The sequence below is a fragment of the Siphateles boraxobius genome, unplaced genomic scaffold, assembly GCF_051911475.1.
Source record: "Siphateles boraxobius isolate OS27281-9 unplaced genomic scaffold, OSU_SipBor_1 130, whole genome shotgun sequence".
NCBI lineage: Eukaryota > Metazoa > Chordata > Actinopteri > Cypriniformes > Leuciscidae > Siphateles > Siphateles boraxobius.
This window is the reverse complement of record NW_027508734.1, coordinates 36,667,971-36,693,096: the sequence shown is the minus strand read 5'-3', so window position 1 is coordinate 36,693,096 and position 25,126 is coordinate 36,667,971. Positions and strand designations below refer to the sequence as shown.

Below are 25,126 nucleotides of genomic sequence, written 5' to 3'. Positions count from 1 at the left end.
TCCTATCTAAGTCCCCTAGTCACCATCGGCAAAGCAGGAAAGGCTACGGACTTGCCTCCATGGCCTCATATACCCACTCCTTCGTTTTAACATAGCAAGTTTCCTCTACACCGAAGGGATCCTTTGCTATCCAAAGTCCTTTGGCCAGGATTGGTATTCATGTTGGTTGTCTCAAAGCTGCCATTGCCCAGCTGTCTTTGAAAAACCATCTTCGAAAATGTCGTGCCTGCTATAACCGAAACGCCTTGGCTTCAGATTGGAGGGACGCCAAAATATTGAACCAATGAAGCTACAAAAAACATTTACCTGATCCGAATCTCCATTTATTCTCCTGTCCGACATGCCAGTGCAACGCCCTCACCTCATCTCGTAAAATGAAGGTAGGCTCTCAGACCAATCATCAGTCGCCCTCTTTGGCTGTGGCTGGAATAGGGCCTTTTAAATGCACTATAAAGGCAATTCGCTCTAAATGTGCTCTGGGTGTGCCTAATATGTCCGTAGCCAAATGTCAAAAGAGTTATATATCCCTTTATGCACAGAAAGGCCCTGAGGGCTTTAATTGACTATGGTGTAAAGAGAGTTGAGGAGGGGTGAAGGAACATGATGAAAATGAATACTGTTCATTATCAGACAAACATAGCCCAATGGCGCTCCTAAAATTGGCAGTGAGCGAAGATTTCCAAATGTTAAAACTCATTTGTCCACCGAGTAATTATCGGGCTGAACTTTCCATGGCATTGTTTCAAAATTATGAAGAATTATGCATTTTTTCACGTTTAATGTTTGTGAGTGGCAGAGGGTTGCCAACTGAAGCATGTGCGAGTGTGTGCGTATAGCCGATCTAATATAAGTCTACACTCTATGTAATTGAGTTAATGCAGGTATAAATGCAGGTCTGCTTCACTAGGTTACAAAATCGAGTCCCAGCAGATTAGCTTTTAACTTTCAAAATGTATTACTCTATACTTGTAGTTTATCTCTCTTTCTATCCCCTCACATTTGAATACGCCCATCTCTGTTACGTCTGTGATATTCCCACTCTCTGCGCTGCGCTCTACGACCGCCTGGCAACTTCAAATATTTATCAAATGGAGGAGGGGAAGAGAGAACCCTCTCCATCCCGCTACAGTCATTTACCAATTATTTTGAGTACCTGCTGACAGGTACGTGTCACAGTCAGCTACCCTTCCCCAGTCCTTCTCCTCACATGATTTACCTTTCCCCCTGCTGAGGAGGAAGCCGCCAAGCTACAGGCAGGAAAACAGAGGAAGTGTGGCAGAAGAGGGCTGCTGTGGCATACAGCTGAAGTTCTCAGGCTTTGATTCAGGAAACGGATGATTTGAAAGAGGAAAAAAACCTCTCGAAGTCAATGCATTAGAGGCAGAGAATGACAGAGAAAACGTAGAGGCGAACTGACAATTGGGTCGGAATAGAAAACAAGCTCATTAAACCAAGGAGAGCGATATACCAACAAAACACGTATCAAGGTCTGTCACTGTATATTCTAGCGTTTGAAAAAAGAAACAATATACACACCTAAAGCATCACACGCACTTCTGACAGTGTGTATTTCAGTCTACATTAGTGTCGAGTTGAAAAGCTGAGCATGAGGACTTAAATATCTTTTTGTTGTAGGCCTAAAAAAGCAGTGTTCTCTTTAAACAAGCTCTAAATCAATTATGTTTCAATGTATTTATATGTATATGAAGGACTGTGTGTGTGTGTGTGTGTGTGTGTGTGTGTGTGTGTGTGTGTGTGTGTGTGTGTGTGTGTGTGTGTGTGTGTGTGTGTGTGTGTGTGTGTGTGTGTGTGTGTGTGTGTGTGTGTGTGTGAGTGAGTGAGAGCATCGTGTGTTTGAGCCACAAAACACTGAAGACACGAAGTACTGCTCTCATCTGAGCAAGGAATAAATGAACAACTCTCCAATGCGCGTGTGTGCATGCTCCTCCTCGAGGGGGCACTTCACAGCACTATCAATGTTCTCTGTGCTCCAAATTGTCTGTTTTCTATCTTTTGAGAAGCAGCAGTACTCTATGAAAAACAGCAAAGATTAAAAAATAAATTAAAAAAGTAGAGAGAGAGAGAGAGAGAGAGAGAGAGAGACAGAGAGACAGAGAGAGAGAGAGAGGGTAAATGAAGATAAGAGACTGGCTAAGTAGGTATTCTCGCTCTCTTTCCTTTTGAGTTTCCATGATGGCTGGATTACAAAGGTGATCTGACATACAGGTCTGAGATTATCAGGGGAGAGATGATGTACAGCAGTGCTTCTCAGCTGGAGGGGCATGACCAAAACGGGTGGGGTGGTCGATATGTTTTGATAGGGACACAGACAGCCAGGGTGGGGATGATGCTAAATATAAATAATAAAGTGCAATTAATCATATAATTGCGCATATTTACCTCATATAATTTTAATAAATATAGCCTTACCGACCTTTGAAAGGGAGGAGAAAGTGCTTCCCATATTTTGTTATTTTCAAAGGTCACGCATCCAATCAAACTCTACAGTATTTTGGTGGAAATGCATCTGTCATTGGGTAGAAGCTAACAAATAAGGCTCATGTCAACATGAACAGGTGCATGGCATGCCCTCATCCTCAAAAACTATGAACAAAACAACACTAAGAGATTTTTAAAAAAGGATAAAATAAGTTTTGTGCAGATAATTATTTGGCTGCTTAGAGCATTGACTAATTGAAATTCAATTCTGTATGATAAACAGTTTTGGTAATGTGTTAGGCCACCACTTGATATCTAAAGTACTCGACATCCACTTAATGTTCAAAAGGTCTAAAGCAAAATCAGTCAAGAACCACTGCCATAAAACACCCTGGGGAATGACTTGATGGAAAACCCATAGGAAAGTTTTATAATACAACTAGGCTTTCTCTTGTATCATATTATTTTATCTTATGAAAACATAAAGTGAGAAGACAATAACTATAGACATTTTACGACTGTAAAATAAGGTGGGAGCCTTTTCTTTTCTTTTCTTTTTTGAAAAATCTTTTAATTTATGGTGTAATTAATTTATTTTTAATTTTTAATTAATTAAATTTTTTAAGTCAATGAAGTTTGAAAGTCAAAAAGTTTGGTTACCACTGACTTCCATTGTATGAACAAATATATACATCCTTTTTTTTTGTATATATCTTATGTCATGTTCCACAGAATATAAAGAAAGTCATAGAGATTTGGAACAACATGAGGGTGAAGAAATGTTGAGAGAATTTTACTTTTTGGGTGATGTGATTATACAAGTACGGGACCGAGAATTACAGATACAGTACTTATTTTCTGACCCTAAAAGAGAGAGAGAGAGAGAGAGAGAGAGAGAGAGAGAGAGAGAGAGAGAGAGAGAGAGAGAGAGAGAGAGAGAGAGAGATAGAGATGCTCTGTGAAGCTCACTAAGACATCTCTATTATCTCTCTAGATAGTGACTAGCAGATAGGAGGGAGATGTGTCTTCATGCTGTGATGTTTTGAGTTTTTCTGCTCTGCCAGAACCACTACTTGGTTCTAATCCCACATCCTACCAGTGACCCGGACCCGCTGCATTACAATGCTATCGAGCCTTCAGCGATACGCCTCTAATTGAAAAAGGCCCTGCACCATGTCTAAGACTCTCCTTGCAACTCCAGCGCATGTTGTGTCTGCATGCGGAATCGGATCTGTAAGAGGCTTACGAGCTCGTGTGCATGTCTGTGTGAGTGAGTGTGTTATGCTAAGCAAACATGTGGGTGCATATGAGCATATATGTGATATGTTTAAAACAGAGTAGATTGATATTTGAAACAGCCAGGCAAAGGAACGAATTAACCACCTTTTCTTGGTTTTAATTACAACAAAGTCCACCTCTGTAGCAGAAAACTAAAAATACACGCAGGGTTTCCCTGTGGGACTGAAGTTAGCATGCCTTACGGCTGCTCATACCTCACACACACACACACACACACACACACACACACACACACACACACACACACACACACACACACACACACACACACACACACACACACACACACACACACAAATACCTAAACCTTAACACCAGAAATAAAACAGGCCATACATCCTTACTCTGTATTTTGGGATCTCAGTCTAATTCAATAAGTTAATGCAAAAAAAAAAAAAAAAGATACATTCAAAAAAGAAAGAAATGGAAGAAAAGAAGGAGAAAAAAATCAAATTTGAAAAGAGAGAGCAAAAGGCACAGGGGAATATTAGATGAATCCAGGTCTTAGGGGTGTTCCAGCGAGTAAAATAAGGTTGAACCTCAATAGGATCAACATTCAGGGCAAAACTGCAATAAAAGTAGAAATGTGACAGGGAAAATGATCTGTAATTAGGACAAACAGCACTAAAAGCAAGTTCAAAGATAATTGTTTTTGGAGGGGCGTGTGACTGACTGCCAGGATTCCCAGGGTGGCCAGTTTGCTTGCGTGAAGATTGAAAGAGAGAGAGAGAGAGAGAGAGAGAGAGAGAGAGAGAGAGAGAGAGAGAGAGAGAGAGAGAGAGAGAGAGAGAGAGAGAGAGAGAGGATGAAGGACTCTGCAAAAAAAAGGTTAAGAGGGAGGAAAAAGCACTCAACAGCAGGACAGAAAGAGAAAAAGCAAGAGCATAAAACTGAGCGAGAGGGTGAGGAGAAAGTCACTGAAGGTAAGATCAGTCCATTTGTGAAAAAAAGGAAACAATTTTTAAAAAAGTGTGAGAGAAAGTTAACAAAGACACCCTACCGAACAAGCACTAATCCATCATAAGACCAGGCATAAAAAACAACAAGTGTCCCAACACCCTTATCCGCACACACATCTCCACACAAAGACTGCTATTGTTGTTGGTTTTCACAACACTATGGCCTTTGATGGATTCTGCAAGCTAAAGAATAGCGGCACAATAGATGGCAGGGGTCAGGGCATAAAACGCATTACGAATTAATTTTTTTTGATGTTTGTAAAACTGCCCAGGCCCCATGTTTGTATTAATCACCTGAGGAGGGTGTTGCGTTCCCAAGGAGATTTGACGGTCAGGGGAGGAGGGACCTCAAGGCCATCCTTCTTAACTTTACATGCACTTTCTCTGTCTGTCTGTCTGTGTATCAGGAAGCTGGAAAGCAGCAGGAAATTTTGACAATGTGAAATGCTATAAATAATACAGTTTTATTTTATTTGCAAAACTGCCCGGGCGGCCTTCTTTTTTTCACCCGTTTCCTCTCCGTAAGATGAAGTCACACTTGGCGTGTGTGAAACATAAGCATAATTGTGCTTGAACTGACTCAGACAAGACCTAAAAATACACACAATGGCAGTGAGATGAGCAGAGACAGATAGAGAGAAAGAGGGGCGCTTGTCCTTTAGCAGTGCGTGCATTCTCCCTATTTTCCCACACATGCCAATAACACAGGAATAAACGGATGCGAGAATTAAACCTCATTGTCCGTAGATATGTCCTGCTATTTTTTATTTTTTTGTAGGATGTGCTAGGGTCGCTTTACGTCGACAAAATATTGTGTCGACGATGCCGTATCCATCTCTATCTGTGCATGTTTGAAAAGAAAAAAAGGGCAGAAAAACAATTCATCCGTGCAATTTTTGCAATTAAAAAAGACACAAAAATAATTATTCCGCAGCACACTCGAGCGACACATCCTGAATCCACGAAGCACGGATCACGTGTTTAATAAAAAGGTTAATCAGTTGTTAATCAGAGGATTAATAACTTGTTATTTTCTTTACAAAACCATTAATATTATGCCATAAATATTTAATGCTGATGGGTGTGTTTTTTCTTCTGTTTTTTTTTTTTTTTTTTTTTTTTATTGAGCAGGGAAGAGAAGACTGCAAGAATTAGGAATCCACACGCTAATGTGCATTAATCATGCTTTGTTAAAGACAAATAAATTCCTTCATGTTTATTAATACAACCTCGGAGACAACAATACACATTACATTATTTAGAAAGTTATTAATAAAGTATTTATCAGCAGTGCCACTACAGGACCGATAAGGCTACAAGCTGGTTAATGTATGCACGCAACAGTCACAGACCCTCCGGACAATGATTATTACGATTTAAACAGTGGTATTATCACTTTAGGATGGGCTTGATGTGGCTGAACCTGAAGTCATGCTCGTGAAGGTAGAACAGGATCCCAAAAGTTTTGACTTTAGAAAGATTTCTGGGAGAAAAAACAACAACAACAACAAAACCTCCCTGCCAATCTGATAATCAAAGCAAAACAAATATTGCATTTCTCTCGCTCCATTTGTTTGAACGAATATATCACATTCCCAAAATACTCATTCTCGGTTCAAATGTAATTAAATTGTGCCTTTAGTGAAAACATGCAGTGGTTCTGCAATTAGTTATGTTTCTGTCATTCAAAAAAAAAAAAAAGAAGAAGGAAAAAAAAGTAGAAGAATAACTGGACTTGGGCACGCCCAAGGCACTGTCGCTTCCCGGAATGAAGCGACGCCTGTGTGTTCGGTAGGTTGAACATCAACGCAATAGTTTAGTTTTTGGTCTTAAGACTATTGATAGTGAGAGCAGAGTACACAAACAGTGTGGGTGTTTTGATTGAAGTGAGTTAAAAATACAATTCTATTGATTTCAACTGTGATAGTGTTTGAACAACAGGAAGCGTGAGGGGTGCATTATGATGGCACAGACTCCGTGATTGACTGATTAAAGAACTATACATGGTGCTTTGTAAAAATAATGAATCGAGTATTTGAGGCTGGAAGTGTTTGATTTAAATTGCTCTGAAACTGTTAAGTACTGTAGTTTAAGGTAAATTGCTAGGTAGAAAGATAGCTGTCAAGAAGCAGGAAGATGTTTCTCGGAGGTTTCTATCCTCCTCCTTACACACTTTCTCTGTGGCTTTGATAATTATATTAGCACTCAATGCCCTTTTCTTGTCAAAATCAAAACCAAAGAGTCTCAGTCTGACATTACATATTCTTATAAACAAAAACTGAATAACAAACTTCAACTGTCCTCCAATAATACAACAAATGTTGCTAATGTATAAGCATTCAACTACTGTTATTCATAATAATATTAATAATAAATGTGATTAATAGGATTATTAATTATTCAGAAAAATTATATGATTGAGAGGAACATTCAAATAATTCAAAAAGATAATAAAAAATAGATCATGATAATAATAATAATAACACATAAGCAATAACAATAAGCAAGTGTATTATTATTATATATTTTTTTCTTTTTTAATTATATTATTATAATAATTACATTTAATTAAATTATTACAATAAATATAACAATATTTTTTTCATTATTATATATTATTAACGATCATATCGTTAATAATATATAATAAGGAAAAAATATTGTTATCTATATACTTCCATATTTACACATATCAACAGTCAAACAGAACATGAGCGTTGAACATACAGAACTCGAACTGCAGTTGGAAGGCTCTTAACATGACATCACTGAACTGACTAAAAATATATATATTTTCAAAGTTGGGTTGTATTTTGATCGAATAACTAAATGGATTTCTCGCAAAATGCAATCCATCTAGCTGTCAACGCATCCATCCATTCTGTCAACAATCTAGAAGGGGCCCCATGCTGTCAAAAAAATAAATACATATAAATAATGCACGTCTACGTGTCTTTAATGGATATCAACTGGGAACGACTTGAGTGAACCCTCCACAAATCTATGAGCCTGAAGCCACTGGTGAGTAATTGTCGAATAAAATGTTTGCTATGCTTCACACTTTCTTTCATATTAATAAATGGAAAATGTGGCCATGACTCCATCCAATCCACCAGCTTTTATAGAGTCCTCCGGACCAGACGTCCAGATGGACTCCATCAGGAACAAAACAAAAAAAAAGAAATCTCCACAATGCCATAGCACGACGCACCATCGTGCCACCCCGCATGGCATTTAAACAACCTTCATCCCATTGTCTCCAATGAACAGAAAAACCACAGAGAGAGAAAGAGTGAAGGAAGAAAGAGCAGGAAAAGAGCCAAAAAAGAAGCCCAGAGAAAGTGGGAGAGAGATCCATTTTGTGTTTCGGTTAAACACTGATTTCATCACTGGACTAAAACACATAACTTTAAAAGCGAAATCAAATATTAAAAATGACAGGCGGTATAAGTATGGTGAGTGAGCCGGGGTCACGGAGGGAGGAGGCGCGGGCGGCTTGTCAGCCACTATCTGTCAGAGTGAATTAGAAACAATCAGGGGCGACTGAAAGGGAAGGTGATTGTTATTAAGCAGCGGGGCTGCGAGCAAGCTCCCCCAGATGTGGCCATGCATATAAAAGAACAGGAAGCCAGCAGTTTAATTCAGGAAGCGCTAGCGAACACGGCCCGCACAAAGGAGGAAGGAGGAGGGGGAGGGATGAGAGCAGGAGAAAAAGGCCTTTTGTTACTAATAAGCTGGAAGTTACTTTGATAACAGGCAAGGGTTAGGCACCGGAATAGAGGCAGCTCCCCCTTCCTCTACACCGCTGTCTCTCGCTCGCTTGTTTCATCCTCAATTCATATTTTCAGGAGGACAGGCCGCACCAGTCAGTCAATATCTGTGGGGGAATATAATGGGAGTGGAGAAATAAGGGGTGAAATGTAGATAAGTTGACCTTAACAAGGGTGAAGAGAAGAGACAGCCACAGCCATATATCAATTACCCAGCTGCAATCACACTCTGATGATGTGGGAGAGGGTTTGGGATGGACGACCCCTCCCTCCGCCGCCCCCCCCCCCCCCCCCCTCTCTCTCTCTCTCTCTCTCTCTCTCTCTCTCGCTGTCGTTTTCCTGTCTCTCTTTCCACAACCAGATCAGGGAAGCTCCTTGGAGGCAGCCATCATGGCCACAGATTGTAGTCAGGGGTGATGGGGGGAGGGAGGAGATGTGTACAATATGTTTTTCAAAGGGAGCGGAGACTCGATTTGAATGATAAGAAAAGACGCTAATCTGCTGCGCTATAGCCTCAAAGGCACATCCACTCTGACACTCCAATCCTCCCGCCACATGGGGAAACACGCGCGCATGCTGACCCGAAGGGGCCGAGGACTCTGTCGCACATGTCCAAACACAGCCGGCGAATAGCTACAAACATCAGGAACATCAAACATGGCTACTTTCGTGCAACTCTGACAACGGTGACACCAGAAACAGACGAAACTGAGGATTTTGGGTAGACGCTCATTGTGATAGTTAGTACAATTGTACAACGCGCTGTTAATATATGTAAGCTTGCATCACCTTACGTGGAGGAAAGAGTCTCTAGAGAGAGCAGTTGTGTTTGTTCTCCCCAACCTGTCAAGAGAGACTGCTAACTTCAGCTATGCAAATACTTCACCAGTCGAAAAATAAAAAAATGAAGAGTGTCATTCGAAAAGTCTGTCTTTCTTTAAATGATGGCAACGCTTTGATTTCCAGCTTTCTTTGTAGTGAAAGCTATCTATGGAAATTATCCCTGCCTTGAGAATTTTTTTTTGTGTGTGTGTGTGTGTGTGATCCTGTAATAACTATAACTGTTAAATAAAAGCCACGTTTTCTTCTGAGATAGAAACGTAGCAGATTCAGAAGCATGTCACCCGTCTCTGTTTTTTAAGCATGATGTGAGGATCTGTGACTGGAGGGTTGTGGTGTTAAACATGCTATTGCTAAATATTACCTCAGGGAGTAACAGTGTATGTATATCTATAACACCTGAGAGAGGGAGAGAATGAGAGAGGGTGGAGTGAGGGGGAGTGGAGCACGTTACAAAAATCCAGGCGAGACACATATGGACTGATTGCAAATTAGCAAGAGAAGAGAGGAAGAACGTTAGAGAGAGATAAAGGAAGTGAAGGAGAACGAAAGAGAGGTAGTGATAGTTCATCTGAAAATTAAATGCTGCATCATTTACATGTAAGTTTCTTTTCTCAGTGGAATGTAAAAGGGGAAATTTAGCAGAATGTCCGAGCTGCTCTATTCCATACAATGAAAGTAGATGGGGACTGGAACTGTCACTCTACAAAAAGGAGCAAAAATGCACAATAAATAATCATAAATGTGGTCTTTATGGCTTATGAACTCTATTTAAAGATGTCTGAGCTATAGAGAGCAAGTGTTATTTGATTTAAAGGAATAATTATTTGAAAATCAATCAAGATACAAAGATACAAGACTGTGTACTTAAATGGGAGAACATTCCAGCATTGCAGATGCCAATTTAATAAAAGAAAATATCAAATTAAAAAAATATCCATTTAAAGGTATTTGTATAGAAACAATATAGTTTGTTTATAGCAAAATATGCATATATTTTTAAATATATAATTATAAATAAAGAAGTTTGATAGAGAAGGGAGATTACATCTACAATTACGTCATCCTCAGTGCTTCATTGGTGGATTTTTCCTGCCTGGGATAATCTCGGGTTATGGGTTAATTTCACCAGGAATTCATCTGATAAACATATTTTACAAGTAAGTAATCATAGCAAGTGGGTTCATAACAATCTCATAGTTCACAGTAGGTCTGACATTCAAAGGTTTATACGTTTTTTGTTCAAAATCAATTCCCCTATGTAGAAAATGAATGGGATTTTTACTTCTAAAACCCAATTTTTGCACTTTACAAGATAGCTTTGTTAGAAGAACAAAGTGTTTTTCATTATTCACTGAAAATCTTGCTTGACAGCTGTGGTCAACATCAACTTTCATAGTATGGAACAGAGCAGCTTGGACATTATATTATAAATAAATACCTTTGTGTCCTACAGAAGCAAGTTTTGAAAAACATGAGGGTGGGTAAATGATTCATTTATGAGTGAACTGTTCCTTTAAGGAAAAAGAAGAGAGATTGTAAGATTGATAAAGTTACAATGAAGAGAGAGAGATGGTCCATGTAGTCCTATCGTCTCTTCTCCTCTCAGGACATGTCTTAGATTTCAGTGTGATTAGATAGTCAGGGATAGAGAGATGTTCTGAGGGAGTATTAGTAATTAATCACTACTGAAGCTGGGATTTCCACTCTCACTGTCTCGTCTACACACACACACACACACACACACACACACACACACACACACACACACACACACACACACACACACACACACACACACACACACACACACACACACACACACACACACACACACACACACACACACACAGACACACACACACACACACACAGTTCCTTTAACCATTCAACAAAACACAAAGAGAAGGGAAAAAACACCAGAAAACAAAATAAATAGAAATAAAAATAGCAAAACAATGCAACAAAAAATGCATTAAGCAGAGGCTTAAGAGGCAATCGGTTCTCTTTGTGGCATGTGCTAATTATTACCGTGCCCATAATGGGCTCCAGTCTCCTCCATAGACGATGTCTTAACACCTATCATTACTGAATGAAAGGGTGACCATAAAAAAAGAAAAGGGGAAAAAAAATCTGAGGCCTCCGATTACAGCTCTTACCACCCCTTCCCAATCTTTTTTTTCTATTTTTATTTTTTTCTGTACCATGAATAAATTTAGTCTGTCCCGGACATGAAAATGTCAAATACCTAAAATACACCTAGGCTAAATAGCATATTAATTTTTAATGCTCCTTCATCCTATGCTGCTATTCTCATATCTAGTATGTCTGCCAACAGCTGTTGCAGGCTCTCTCATAGGGGATTTATAATCTATCTAAAAGTGTGCTGGAGCATTGTTCAGGAGGAGGAGGAGGAGACTTTTTATTCATGGGCTGCTTTTACCCCTTATTTCCCTCTAAAAGAAATTAAAAATTGAAATCATTACTGCCTTTTTTTCATTCTAGGTTTTGATTTAAAGATCACACTTAATTATCCAAACATGCAATAAAATGCATGACGCACTTTTCACCCCTGTGTATATATTTGTATATATTTTTCTTAGGCTGGGTTTATTATTGAAATTCAATTTCTTTAGTTATCATAATTGAATCTACCAATAATTAAGCAAATGTAAAACGATTTGAAAAATAAATTCATGAAACATTCAGAAATTTACAGGGTAACACAAAAATGTACAACAATTAATTTGGGCTTCTGAGATTTTTACTTTTAAAACATATGACAACTTACACTGACCTGACATTTTTCTCAGAACACATCAACCTTTCAATTAAAACTGACTGTCATTATATAGCTGACTCTGGCCTTAATAATCACTACCATACAGATACCAAGATTTATGATTATGTAAGATGTTTTATGTTTTTAAAAGTAGTCTCTTATTTTTATTAAAACACAGTAAAATGTAATATTGTAAAATATGATTACAATTGAATATAACTATTTTCTATATATGTATATATAGTACTTCATTAATTATTCTAATATGCTGATTTGATGCTCGAGAAACATTTCTTATTATTATCATTGTTGACAGTTGACAAATAGTTGTGTTGCATAATATTTTTGTGGAAACTGTGATTTGATGAATAGAAAAATATGTTAAAACTTTATTATTATTTTAATTATATTATTTATTTAAAATATAAATAGTTTGTAAATGCATTTACTGTCACTTTTGATCAATATAATGCACCCTTAATGAATAAAAGTATTAATATTATGTAAAAAAAAAAAACATACTGAACAGCAGTGTATATTACTATGATGATATTAGAATTTTGAAAAGTTGGATAGTAAAGTTCAATAAAATTATCATTTGAGAGCATGTTTGAAACTCACATACATAACCACAGCTAACACACAAGTGATCAGACTTTTGTTGCAAAATCTTTTAGATACTAAGATACAATCCTTTAGACAACTAGCTCCGGTCTACCCTACTGTATATTTCCTTTATATGTATTTCGATCTTTAAAAAAAAAAAGAAAATGAATGATGGCCACACATGAAGCATGTCACTGAAAAGGCTTGAACCAGATATAGGAGCAAATTGGAGAAGCAATCGCTCTAAATTGGGCTTTTATATGTCATTTAGGTGTTCGGCTTAAAGACACATCGCAGGAGAAGATTACAACCGTTCAGCACAAACCGTGCCACTTCAAATGGACTGTCTGTAAGGGATCAGACTATGGGATCAGTTAATCTCATCCTGACACTGATGATTTGAGACCAACGTGTAAGTGAGCATGCTTCATGTCTTATCTAAGGACCGCTCAAGCGTGCAGATCTGGGATCAGAAATGTATGTCCTGTATCTGGTCCAGGAGTGTTGTCAGGTTACAACTACCGAAAGAAGGAGCGGTGTGGGGCATCAGCTGAACTTTGCTTACCTGATCACTCTAACAGCATACTGGTCCGGGGCCCGTCAGGTTGAAGAGACCGTGACTCACCCCGCCACTGAGTCTGTACGGCAACAAGCGATGACAGCAGCGATGAGTCTTACTCTGTCAGCAAGAAGAGAGAGAGAGAGAGAGAGAGAGAGAGAGAGAGAGAGAGAGAGAGAGAGAGAGAGAGAGAGAGAGAGAGAGGATGTCAGGCCAAATGTAACAAATTCACTGAATCACAGCAGTAGCACAGAGGTCAAGGAAAAGCAGTCGAAAAAGGTTAAAGATGAAATCAAAGCCGTGGCTCAGAGCGCTTCTGAAAATCTATCCCAGCAAGGCAAGGCCACCGCTGTTGCGCTCGGCAGACAAGAAGCTAAATACTGCACACCACTCTGGGATCTTTCATTTTCAGCCGATCAATAAGGACTTATATTTATCAGGATTCCAAGCAGCTGCCACATCTGACAACCTCCACTTCATTTTCGCACTACACCCTCCCTCCCTCTCTCTTTCTCCCTCTCTATCCATCCATCGTCCGGCCCGTCTTCCGTGGCCTCATGCTAAATCGGGACCTATCGACCACCAAAGCAAAATGGGGGGCCTTCGGTGCGGCTTCAGCCCTCACGTTCTGCCGTGCTCCTGCCGCGTCCCCCTACTAATATTGGGTTAAGAAGCATGCGTTTTGTCATTAGCCTGTTGGCTCAGGCCCATTTCCCTGCTCTCTTTGTTCCGTGGCACGCCACGAAGCCTGCCAAGAAAACGGCACTGTAAAACACGTACACTTCACCACTTCGTTCCCCCCGTGCAAAAGCGAGTGAGCGATTTGAAAATGCAGATATATTTAGGGAGGAAAAGCAGGGAGAAAAGGAGAAACTCTCCAATTTAAATCATTCAGAGAAGCAGAAGATTTGCTGAGAGGGCGGAGAAGGCCGAGTTAAAATAGCTCAATCTCTAATCATCTGTACGACAATATTTGCTGTGAGGCATTCTAAATAGATTATCGCTGGTCCATCTGCCTCATCACTGATTTATAAGGCGTTAAGCTGCTTTCCAAAGGCAAGGACTTTCTTTGCAGCTACAGTGGAAGGATTCTTGTTCAAATCAGGGCCAATGGCAGCTGAACAAGACCCGCGCTCAGAGTAAAGGAGTTTCTGCTTTCAGCAAGAGAGAGAGAAGGGGAGAGGAAATAAAAATAGGACGGCACTATCCGGTTTGGAGTCGCCACATGAAGCAGTTTGAATCCAAACAATTTCTATCTCTGAATTTTCTCTTTTTTTTTTACAAAAAGACAAGGAGGAGGGGAGGAAGTGAAAAACACACACACAAACATACACACACAAAACAAGGGACATCATTAACATATGAATACTGTATGCAAATGGATAGAAGAGAGCAGATGTTGGCGCATTTAATTGACCTATATGTGAATTGCATCCAAACCTTCTACACAGAGTACGCTGACTGTAACACTGGATGCCCGGCACTGGCTTCCTTACACAACACAAACAGGGAGGAAATGAGGGGAGGGTTTGTGCTTGAGCGACAGAGAGAGAGAGAGAGAGAGAGAGAGAGAGAGAGAGGATGGAAAGAAGAGGGATAGAGATGTGTAAAGAGAGGCAGAGACAGATGAAGACAAAGAAACCCGTGTCGGTAAACGGCACGGCCACATAGATGACTAAACGCATCGGCTGTCAGCTCCTTGCGTCTCTTATGGATGACATCACTGCGGCGCACAGGAAATCAATCAAGCTGTGGCCTTTAGGGAACATGAGCGTCGCTGACAGGTTATGAGCTGCAACCCGTGTTACGTTGAGTTTATCCAACTCAACTCTTACTTGAACTCTCACTCTTTGCTGTCGCTCTGTTTCGTCTACAGACAACGGGGGGAAAAAAGAAAAGGGGGATGGAGGGGTGGAGTCAGAGCGCTTCTGTTGCTAAGTTTTGCATGGGTGAACTATAAGAACCACAAATGCTAATTTAATCTGGGCTTTGCCCTTTCTTTCCCCCTTTCTCCCTCCTGCTCGGGAATGTCATTAAATTGTATTAAACAGCCTTTTGTCCACAGGGCAAGGACCACCCGATATATGATAATACATTAATGCCCTGGTGCTACTGCCACTGAGCTGAGACGCTCTTTAAGGCCGCGGGCTGAGCGGCAAACACATGGAGCGCTCTAGTAAGAGTATGGGAGTTTGCATGTGCACAAGTGTGCACGAGAGAGAGAGAGAGAGAGAGAGAGAGAGAGAGAGAGATGCTGGCTAACAAGTGTGACACATACTAATAGAAACATACCTAATAAATTACAAGCTTTCAGGGTCTGGCAAGCTGACATTTTCTCTGTGAGCGGGACAATTTCATATCTGTGGAGCAGGGGAGCAAATTGCATCACGTGGAGATTGCTGGAAGATTAGCATAAAAATTAACACTTAAATTTCAGCGTATTGTCAAGCCTTCTGCTCTTTCTGCAAAACCAACAATCAATTCCTCTTAGAAATCTGATTAGCTTCCATGATGCTTATTATCCTAGTCATGTTCCTGCACCGCCATCCAAGACTCCCGGACTATTTGTTAAAATAGAATTAAGAGGCTGATCAATCCATAGGTGTCTCTTATATACACATACCATCTCGCACCCTTCCCTTGTCTGATCCTTCATCAGCAGTCGCTCATTAAACATGCTGATTATATGCTGTTATGTTTATATGCCATAGATCACAGAGGAGTATTTTACATTTAGATGCTTTATTATTTACATGTGAAGTCCAGCTGACGCAGTCAAAAGAAATACCATTAAGTGCGCAAATAGAAATGCTTCATTAGAGTACTGTTAGCCGTAAATTTAGCTGACATCTTTATTTTTTTTCTTCTTTTTTAAGCTTTCCACCGAGAACATTATATAACTTTAAATAGCTCCAGAATTTTAAATATCTGAATACAGAAATCAAAGACAAGTGCATAAGCTACATAGTTTTATGGACTTCTTACAATAAATACGTATTAAATAATAATAATAATATTAATGGAAAATTAATACAAAATCAAAACATGATGTGCTGTAATTATGACAAATAATAATAATAATAATAATAATAATAGTGAATAAAACCTCTCTCTCTCTCTCTCTCTCTCTCTCTCTCTCTCTATATATATATATATATATATATATATATATTTTTTTTTTTATGTTTTATTATTAATTAATTTTATTCATTTATGTAATATTTATTTCAAATAGTGCATACAACTACATAGCTTAGCACTTGTGACTAATACTTATGACTCACTTAATTATGACTAATAATAATAATTATACAAAAAATAGTGAATGATTTTTATTATTAATTATTATTATTGATTAATGTAATATTATTTTGAGAAGTGCATAAAACTATCTAGCTTATTCACTTGTCTTCAATATAATTTTATTATTATTAAAAATAATACATTGAAGACACTGTAACAGGAAAGTGTATAAGTTCATTCCCGCTCAGTTCTGTGTAAGGATGTGTAAAGTGCGGATTCCATGTTGACTCTTTCAGTAAGAGCTGTGAAAGTCATCACACATTTTCAAAAGCCTTCATATTGCTGTACTGAAATATCTGTCAATACAGTCCTATTAAAATCACTGCTCAAGTATGTAGTGATGAGCAGCGTGCGCTCTGGGTGGCTTTCCAGGTGGAGAGAGAGGGGCTTCATTTTGTTTAAACACATTCTATTCCATCGCATCCAGATGTCTGTAAGCACAGTCCGTTCACCATGCGCACACTCCAAGATCCACACAAAAATGTATACAAACATTTATTTATAACGGCATGCCTCTTCTTAGACTGAAGAGTTGTCATGGTTCCCTTGAATCTGTTTCGGGGGTAAACTAAGTGTAATGTGAAGCAAAAACAGTGTAACGTGATTAGCCGGAGCGCGCCGCTTCTGTGACCGGGTTCCTTGTTCTCTAGCCAGGCGTCTAAGCTGGGAACGTGTGCTTGTCGTGTGGCCTACAAAAAACTGGTTTGACTCAAATCTTGAGGACTGCCAAGACTGCTCAGACATCCCTGACATGCCATTACCTGAGAATCTTGGACTTCATAAGTAAAAGTGGGAATTGTGAAAGTGAACATGTGACATTCTAAGTGGATGTCCAAGTACTTCTGCTATATGCAAAAGTCAATTTAAACCAGTAACCCCCACTCTTTCTCTCTCATTTTTTGTCTCTCTTTCTAGCACTGCGTACTTCCTATCCTCTATTCTTATGTTAACATGGATAATAGGAATGGGCCACCCGGCAATGAACTTTAAAACTTAAGTCCATGCTCAAGGAAAATAATCCATTTCTCGCCATCCCCTGATGAAACTTAACTCACTTCAAACTTTATGTGTGGGCCCTCTATAGCTCTACCAATACATCTGGTGGCTCCTTAAAGCATATTACTTTTCACACGGTTTAAAAATAATAAACGTGCACTTAGCCGAGCTGTTTTCTCGTCCTAATGCCACACAATATTGGGGAATAATTCAAAAGTCTTTAAGTTCAGAGTAAACACTCTGTTCCTTTGTTGATTGTACAGCTATTTGGCCTTTTTTCTTTCTCTCTCTCTCTCTCTCTCTCTCTCTCTCTCTCTCTCTCTCTCTCTCTCTCTCTCTCTCTCTCTCTCTCTCTCTCTTCATCTCTTTCTGAGCTTGTTGTGTTCTTACTCTAAACAATACACCCTTCCCTCACATATGAGCAACACACCTCACTGCTGTTTAATAGGTTAAATCCCGTAGTATGGAGAGTCATATTTTAAACCGGTGGTTTATTTTTATGAGCGGGTGTAATTAACGCAGCATGTCCTATCTCTTAGTCATCGATGCCAAGGTCGCTATTTAAACAACTTTATTGTGAAATGTTTGCATTCTCAGCATTCGCCAGGCCACACACAGATTATTATTTCATACTTCTCAGCGATGCTCTGAAACGTTTACGCTTTCCAATGGTTATTGTTTTTGATTACGACTCTGTGGATCATTCTAGAGGAGGACTGACTAGAAAACATGTTTACACAGGACCAAGTGTGAACCTGAAGGCCTCGCTCAGGCCAAATGAACACTCACCACCTGATTAATGAAGCAAAGATTAAACTGTTTATGTCCAAGCAGCCTGAGTTGTTTAATTTCTCAGCTTGGGGCCTTAGCTTTGTTATTTTGTTCTTTAATTGTGGTTGCAGAACTGCACATGTTTGACTGTCCTGTATATTTACTGCAATTGAATGTGAATAATCTTTGTTAGTGACATTAATAAAGTAAAAAAAAAAATTTCTCATGTATCCCTACAGCCCCTTCATACAAAAAACTACATACTACTAATATAACTTTAATAATAATAACAATAATAATAATAACAAATATCATTATTATTATTATTGTAGGTAATAATGTAATAATGACATAATAATAGCACAACTTTATTTATAGATGAAATTCAGACGTTTAACGAAAGTACTAAAAAGCCTTCCTTTCATGATGAAATTTAAATACAGCAAATGAAAACAAGTATAAAATATCATACCCAATTTGTAACTATATATATATATATATATATATATATATATATATATATATATATATATGTATATATATATATATATATATATATATATATATATATATATATATATAGCAGTTGTAACTGGTACCAAATGTGCATGTACTGTATTTAAAATTAATTTTAAAAAATAAAAAACTTTTCAAGTACCCAACTGGAAGCTGATTAAGTACCCCCTGGGGTACACATACTCCTGGTCGGCTCTACATTGTTAAAGGCAGAAGTGAAATATGGCCTTGAAGACATGACACTGAGCCAGATCAGATGGCAGAGCAGATGTGTTTTAACAATGCCTTCTCCTCAATTATTTGCCCTGTGCCACCACAAACATTTTAAGACTTGCATTGTTACACAGGTGCTTTCCCAGAGCACACGAGACAACAGAGCTCCTGAGGCACGCGCCACCCCGACCACACCATTCACACTTAATAAACCTCATGCTCAAGCCTCCAGGGTGATGAGGTGGGAAGGCTGAGATGGACGCGACAATCTGTGAGCTAACCACACTTCGACATATGGTAAAGGTCCACAGGCCTCCCTTAATCTGTCCGTCAAACTGGCTGCTCAGCTTCCCCACTGAAACGTGAGAGTATTGCATGTACTGGCCGAGAGACTAAAGCTAGCATAAGCTATTAGTGATATTTAAGGTTTTGCGCTTAATGTTTTTCCCTTTCCGATTAGCATTGAGACTCAGCAAGTGGGAATTACCACGAGCGAAGCCGTAAAAACTCCTACCCATAACCTCAGAGCATGATATCGCTCCATCGTCTTGCCCATTCAGGGCAGCTCCAGGCTGTCCAGTGGCGTGCAGATGGGACTTCAGAAGTCTGTCATATTTTGATTAAGAAAAGGAAATGATTTCACTTTAAAGACATTCCTCACAGTCACCACGGCCACAACACACATTCCCTGCTACTCCCATTCACTCCGCAAGCAGTAATTCTTTCCCCTACACTATATACTGTTAAACTTTAGGATGATTGTTACCTGTCCGCCTATAGCTGTCAGGAGACTGGCAGTAAAAAGGCAAGCAAACCAATTCAGGTTAACATGAGAGAGAGCGAATCCATCCCTGCTTTTATTGTCAGGCTCTTATGACAGCATACGGCGAATCAACTCAGGGACCTGACCTTGGGTTAAGTGGGGCACTGTGTTATTTCTTCATGACCTCAGGCTTGTTAAGCGAAGAGATAGGGAGTCTGGGAGCACGGGGGGAGGTCTCAGAGATTGAGACGAAGACACGGAGCTCCTCCATAAACCCACAGAGACAGACTGAGAACCGTCTCGCCCGTCACATTAAAACGTCTCTCAGCAACACATCTGCACATGAACTACAAATCATGCCTGGCCAGCGCTAGAGCTGTCGGGGAACTGTAAATGTTTCAGGAGACACAGATAAAAACTCACTGACCCCTCGCTAGGGTCCCTGTGTGAGTCCGGTCTTGTTTCAAAATTTCTCTGACTGCATATGAAAGTGCTGGCCAAGCATCTGCTGTCTGTGCTGGGATCTAATACTTACAGATGACGTCTACATCATATGAGGATTTTATCACAGATATCAATGGATTGGTTTGCATTCCGTTTTATGAAAAATAACTATTAAGATTATTACAATATTAATGTCATATTCATCATAACTATGCTCATGTTCAAAATATTTAAAATGACTAACCTATTACACTAATGTATCAATCTTATCTTTGCCCTTTTTGTTATTAATTATATAAAGTGTGGACAACAATTGCTTTTGTTGAATCCAGGATTCCTCTTATCGTATATTAACTTCATCATTTACTCACCCTCAAGTTGTTCTAAACCTGTATCAGTTTCTTTGTTCATTTGAACACAAAATAAGATATTTTGAAAAATGTTCGTGACCACACAGTTGCTGGTCCCCATTGACTTCCATAGTAGAAAAAAAAATACTATGGAAGTCAATGGGGACCAGAAACCAACAGTTTTCAAAATATATTATTTTGTGTTCAACAGAACAAAGAAACTCAGACAGGATTAAATGGTTAGTTCACCCAAAAATGAAAATTCGATTACTCACCCCCATGTTGTTCCAACCTCGTAAGACTTTCTTTCATCTTTAGAACACAAATTAAGATATTTTTGATGAAATCTGAGAGCTGTCTCTCTCCTTCATATGCTAGGTGATTGCATCTGCCGGCCCAGAAAAGTTAGTAAAGACATTGTTAAAATAGTTCAAGTGACTACAGTGGCTCAACCTTAAGTTTATAAGGCGACGAGTATACCCCGTAAAAAATAACGACTTTATTCAACAATTCATCCAGGAAATGCACACTTTAGAACCATTTTAAAGACTACATCTAGACCCATCTGCGCCATCTTCTCAGTTATTGCGCATGCGTCGTGGCCCACACGGAAGAAAATGAATAAATGAATAAAGTCTTTATTTTTGCTTTTTTTGTGCACAAAAAAGTTTTCTTGTCACTTGATAAACTTAAGGTTGAGCCACTGTAGTCACTTGGACTATTTTAACGATGTCTTTACTAACTTTTCTGGGCCGGCAGAATGAAATTACATAGAAGGCTTTGAAGGATTGAGACAGCTCTCAGATTTCATCAAAAATATCTTAATTTGTGTTCCGAAGATGAAAGAAAGTCTTACGAGGTTGAAACATCATGAGGGTGAGTAATCACTGACAGAATTTTCATTTTTGGGTAAACTAACCCTTTAAAACAACTTAAGGGTGAGTAAATGATGACAGATTTTTCATTTTTGGATGAACTGTCCCTTGAACTTAACCTGACTTTTGACTTGACTTAAAGGGTAGGTCATTTTCGGAGAGGCTAGCAATAGCAAGCTAGCTTTGAAAGCATAAGATCCCATCCTCCCTTCAGAGCGTCTCCAAAACCACACCTCATCCAAAACATCTGAACGCGTACAGCAGGGAGCAAACGAAAACGTCACGAGATATGGCGTTAAACTACCTTGTGTCTCAAAGCACATAACATTAAAATATTGATAAAAAAATAATTTCTGGAAAAAATGACCTACCCTGCTTTTAACTTAACTTGTTGCCAGTAATACAATTAGAGAGAGGAAAAGAAATGCAACTTCCATGCACACATGCTAAGCGCTAGATCATGGCTCCAACTGGCATTTCTCTACTATTTCACCCCACACTCCCTCTGTTATAACGGATCGAGCCGAGTGTACGAGCTGAAGCTGAGACCACTGACATGGTAGTCCCTCACCTCAGTCCAGGAGAAACAGATCGAAGTGCTTACCTGCCTGCTGCTGACTAGGCACTTTACACACCAGGACAACATACTGAAACCAGAACCACCTCAACAAGAGAACTCAGCGGTGTTGAGTTCACTCACTGATTGTTGTTCAGTGAAAATTGTTGTTAGTTGGTGAAAATACATGTTTGAGGCACATATAACATGTCTAGGTCACACAAACACACAGAACAGTGTGTGTGTGCCAGTGCCTTTGAGCCACTTCCTTGTGTGCCCTATCAATTGCTCCTGGACCCAACGTATTATTCAGACTTTCTCAATATTTAATCACCAGACTAGACCCCACCCTACAACTAAATCAGCATGCATACAATACACTTTCAAACAAACTGTCCAAAACAGAAGGGTTTCACATGCACTCTCCCTTGCATAAACACACACAGGTGTACACTTGTGAGAAACACTCCTTCAAACTGCTCCCTTTTCTCTTTTTTTTCCTCTAAGTGACCCACAACATTCACACACAGTTTATATCTGAGAGCAGGTGATTTAAGAATCATACAACATGCCACACACAAATGAAACTAATTAAACATTATTGCACTTCCTGTGACAATACATTCATTAAAACTGCACACACACACTCGTAAACACACACAGACGAGTACGCATTTCACATGCCCACCCAACCCACGACAGTTCTGTTTGACCTTGCGCTGCCATATTCATTACATCATTAAGTTACCTCTTCATTAACTTTTCATTATTTATGGGGGCTTTTGGGGAGGGGGACCTTTATCAAATACTATCTTTTGTCGTGCTCACAATGTGGAGGCAGACCCCCTCGAGAAATCGTCTGCCATGTCTCACTGCCAACAGGAGTATCAGCCTTGAACTCTGTCATTTCAGAGCTTAAATCCAGCTCCCCAGACCAGGGACAAACACAAACGCGCAACAGAGACTGAAAAGCATTGCGCAGAACTATTCCCTTTAAGATTACAGGCACAAACAAAGGCCAAAACGATCTGCGTAACTTCTTTAATAAGCAAAGCGACTCTGGAATTAAAGATGGGTTTGGTTTGTTTGTTTTCAAATTGCAAAAACGTTTCGCTTTTGCTTCTGTATTTCAGCTCCATTGTGTTGCCGATGTTTTGGAAAAGGAAATCAATAGACAATGCCATTTGAGTCATGCAAACATCGCTGACTACAGATAAACATATTTGTGTTCCCTACCCTTACACGAGCACCATTCTGTTCCCAAGGCGTATCGCGCTAGCTGTCATTAGCGAACCATCGGCCCCTCCACCGCCGCAGATTGCCTTTTTAAAAAAGTCTGGCTGCCGACCATTTCACATCGTTGGCCAATTATAAATGGCAAATCACAATCAAGCCGATTTTTCCCTTCCCCCCAGAAACACTCTACTCTGGCCTGGCTCCATGGCTGCTCTTGAATAATAGGGTGATAGCCCTTTGTTTGACAGCCTGCGCGGGCGTCGGGTATTTTACACATTCATGTGACGGATCCTGGGCTCAAATGGGCCCGCTCTTCAAACGCTGCGTCGGCTCAGCCAAGTTTCTAGCCTTTTGCCGAACACACATCCGAACGCTAATAAATGGCTTCCTTCCCCAACCTACCCCTATCGGTCCGTATTAATCTGAGCACACGAGACAGGTGACAGCAATAAATGCTGCGAAAGTCTGCAAAGCCCCCCGAAAAAAGAATAAGAAAGATGATTTCAGATCAATGTTGAAGAGGGATCGGAGACAGCGGAGGAAGCTATTAAAGTGTATTAGGGCCGAGCATTAGGCTTGACTGATAGGGCCCTCGCTGACTTCCAGTATCGTGGCCATACAGCACCGAGCTGAGCCGAGCGTTTGTGTGTGTGTGTGTGTGGGGGGGGGGGGGGGGGGGAGGGGGGTGCGTGCTGCGAGTTCTCTCTCCATCCACACTCCATCCCATGATCATTCGCCAATTACTGAGAGCTAATGCATCCAGAGCCTAGAATCCCACCCCAAAAACGAGGGGGGAAACTCTCCAGAGACCCGCTAATAATATAACTTAAAACATGCTGAGAGAGAGGCATTATGCGCAAAATGGAAATCAAAAAAGAAAAACAGTGTAATTTAAACTGGGGCAAAGCTGGAATGGGTTTAACTTACAAATGGTACATTCTATCTTTTTATCTCTCTGTCACTCACTCACTCACCCTCTCAGTAACACTAGTACCATGAACGAACACATTAGCAGTAGAGGGGGTCTGAAGGCTGGAATAAGAGTCCAGCTGTTGGCTGTGAGAGAGCTGAGGAGCAGGTTGGGATGAAGCGTCTGTGAGAGCCATAGTTTATGTAGCTCATTTACACCCATTAATTGCTGTTATGCTGTTTAAAGTCAATGAAATACATTTGAAAAGAAAGAAAAATGCTTGAAACATCCATATTTAGAATAATAATATTTTGCAAGCTAAACATCCTCACATTTTAGTCTTCCCACAATGGTAATGGTGTTTTGTTTGCAAATTAATGTTTTTGAACAAATAATAATGTAAAAATAACAAGTAAAATATTGTTTTCTAGGGCCGTAACATCATAACCTCAAGGAACCATAACCAAGTAAAGCAGTGAACAAATCCTTTTAGTTATCATATTAGGTGATTTTTCACGAACGCGCAGGAATCCACAAGATCGGACATTCCGTGTGAGGTCGAAAGATTTCTTAAGTAACTAAAAGCTTCTTGGTTCGAAAGTGACTTGACTGTGCTTCATAGTTCATACAGTATATTGCTAAACTATTAGCAATTGGATTGCACTGAATATTTTGCTATTTGCTAATGTGTGTGTAATTTTACACATCAAATTTATTGAGCCTGATTGGTGCACACAGAACCCTGACAACAATCTGATTTGTTTACTCATTTGCATAGGACAAGACTCTATTATTCCAACCCACGAAAATAATCAGCCCACATAATGATACATAAAGACTTGCTAAAATCCAAAATAGTATCTTATTCAAACTCAGAGTGAGAATGAAACAAAATCATATCTGAACAAATGTTTACTTTTACTAGTTGCTTTTGGCTTT

At 39.5% G+C, this 25,126-nt stretch overlaps 1 protein-coding gene across 10 annotated transcripts in view; it reads right to left on the bottom strand.

The window, feature by feature from the left end:
• The window catches only part of znf536 (zinc finger protein 536), a 186,935-nt gene that overhangs the window by 112,944 nt on the left and 48,865 nt on the right, over nucleotides 1-25,126 (bottom strand). For all 10 annotated transcript variants that reach the window (XR_013203681.1, XR_013203682.1, XM_077229316.1 and 7 more), the window contains one exon: nucleotides 13,261-13,374. The gene's annotated coding sequence lies outside the window, so the exon portion shown is untranslated. The remainder of the gene's footprint in view (nucleotides 1-13,260; nucleotides 13,375-25,126) is intronic.